Source organism: Palaemon carinicauda, chromosome 12 (genome assembly GCF_036898095.1).
Source record: "Palaemon carinicauda isolate YSFRI2023 chromosome 12, ASM3689809v2, whole genome shotgun sequence".
Lineage (NCBI taxonomy): Eukaryota > Metazoa > Arthropoda > Malacostraca > Decapoda > Palaemonidae > Palaemon > Palaemon carinicauda.
Genome location: NC_090736.1, coordinates 5,005,866 through 5,008,365, shown reverse-complemented (window position 1 = coordinate 5,008,365; position 2,500 = coordinate 5,005,866). Strand labels below are relative to the sequence as shown.

Below are 2,500 nucleotides of genomic sequence, written 5' to 3'. Positions count from 1 at the left end.
CAACTGTCCCCCCTCGACTTAATTCCTGCTCCTACTCACTCCTCTTCAATTCTGAGTCCAGTTCAGTCTCAGACCAGCGAGTGAGACTAGTGAGTCTGACCAGTATTTGGCCAAGATGAAACAACCCAGTTGGTAACTCGGACACATCCTGTGTCATCCAGTTAGAAAGATGGTTTTGGTACAGTATTGTTCGAGACTTTCGACCATATCGTAAGTGCGGGGGCAATGCCAAGAGGCGCCTTCTAGTCTCGGCGGGCTGAGCTAAAAAAAAAATTTTATAACGACAATGGCACAAAAGTGACGCAGTTAAAGTTAGACAATCAGCAACCTTAGAATCATAACAGGGTGATTCGGTGATTTATACAGTGGCAGCTCAAGCAGGCTCCGTATTCTACAGGAAAACAGAAATGTCAATATTCTATTGAACAAAAAAATGACCTCTATCTCTAGCGGATGTCCTAATCTCATATACCGTGATTAGTCCAATTGCAATTTCTAGACTTAATAAAATGTCTTTTGTAGCCAAATATGTATATATTTTTTTATTTGATCACACCATATTCTAACCTTCTCCGTTGAACTCTTATTACTTATTCAACATAAGCAAATCATTTTCTCTGCAAAATGTATGTCTTTTTATAGTTTATATATGTAATATCTGTTATGATGTTATTACTGTTTTTAAAGTATTTAATTAATTGTTAATTATTTCTAATATCGTTTATTTATTTCCTAACTTCCTTTCCTCACTGGGCTATTTTTCCCTGTTGGAGCCCTTCGGTATATAGCATCTTGCTTTTCCAAGTAGGGTTGTATCTTAACTAATAATAATAATAATAATAATAATAATAATAATATCACATGATATGAGAAGCTAACAACACAAGGTATGTTAAAATGGTTTATTAAATCAACCTTGAAAAAACTCTAATGTATCCTAACGTTATAATGTGGCGGCGTTTGGCAACTATTACAGTCTATGGAAGCATCACGCAAGCAGGGCGTGGAACCTTAAAATTGATATCATCATCTCATTTCGACTTCATGAGGATTCTGTTACGGTTATAAACAGACATGATGCGAACTGAGGGTATCTGTTAAATGACAATTTACAATGTTACAAACATAGGCTATTCTACAAACTGTCAATAGGCCTCCACTACTATAACTGTAAATGGACCTTAGGCCTATGCTAAAGGTTACCTAGCGACTGTTGTGGGTCGTCAAACCACTTTTTTCCCCCCTAAATTCCGTTTTGGTCCATCGGATCTTTGTAACTAAGAGTTGATGCTATATATATAGGGGATGGATGGAGATTAAGATTTAATAACTTTATAAAAAAGGTCTTCATTTCCGTTGCAATTTATTTTGTAGCAAACACTCCTTCCATCTGGTGTGTTTATACAAAATCGCGAGAATGAAAAAAAAAATTGAAAATAGAACAATGTTTGCGCATCAAAATATAAAGAAATATAGAAAAGTTTTGAAATAAAAAACCAAAATTTGAGTAAGAAGGTATGATATTGTATATGAAAATTTCATCTAAAAGTTTAACACCAATTTATTTACTATAATAAATTAATCCCAGAATTCCTATCACGATCAGCTCACTTTATTCTTTGCAAAGATTAATAGTTATTTTACATCCAGTGGTGTAATATATAAATATATCTGGCCTGTTGGTAACGTCCTTGACTTGATCGCCAGACTGGGGTTCGAGTCCCGCTCAAACTCGTTAGTTCCTTTGGTCGCTGCAACCTCCTCACCATTCTTGTGCCATAAGGATAGTACTACAGTTGATCCCTCTCTCTGGTTACAGCTCATTTTGTCTTTGCCAACATATACACCGAATAGTCTGGCCTATTCTTACCACATTCTCCTCTGTCCTTACACCAGACAACAGTAGTTAACGCTCAAGAGGTTAGAAAAGACTCTTTAGCTAAGGGAAGCAGCTCTTCTAGGAGAAGGACATTCCAAAATCAAACCATTGTTCTCTGGTCTTGGGTAGTGCCATAGCCTCTGTACCTTAACCTTACACTGTTTTGTATTAGAGTTCTCTTGCTTGGGGGTATACTTGAGCATGCTGTTCTATCTTATTTCTCTTCCTCTTGTTTTGAAGTTTTTATACTTTATATGTGAAGGATCTAATTCAATGTTGTTGCTGTCCTTGGAATGTTTTATTCTAGTTGTTCATTACTTCACTTGTAGTTTATCTATTCCCTTGTTACCTTTCCTCACTGGGCCATTTTTCCCTGTTGGAGCCCTTGGGCTTATAGCATCTTGCTTTTCCAACTAGGGTTGTAGCTTAGCAAGAAATATTAATATTAATAATAATAATAATAATAATAATAATAATTTTTTTCCTGTTGGAGCCCTTGGGCTTATAGCGTCCTGCTTTTCCAACTAGGGTTGTAGCTTAGCTTGTAATAATAATAATAATAATAATAATAATAATAATAATAATAATAAAAGGCCAAAGAAGGCCTACGAATCGTCCCTA

At 35.7% G+C, this 2,500-nt stretch overlaps 1 protein-coding gene across 6 annotated transcripts in view; it reads right to left on the bottom strand.

The window, feature by feature from the left end:
* MESK2 (misexpression suppressor of KSR 2) overlaps positions 1 to 2,500 on the bottom strand; it is a 142,650-nt gene that overhangs the window by 54,049 nt on the left and 86,101 nt on the right. The window contains exon 1 of one of the 6 annotated variants that reach the window (XM_068384328.1): positions 1 to 88. This exon is cut by the window's left edge and continues 295 nt beyond it. The exons of the other annotated variants lie outside the window; for them this stretch is intronic. The gene's annotated coding sequence lies outside the window, so the exon portion shown is untranslated. Of the gene's footprint in view, positions 89 to 2,500 lie in introns of those variants that run through there. 6 annotated transcript variants of the gene reach the window in all.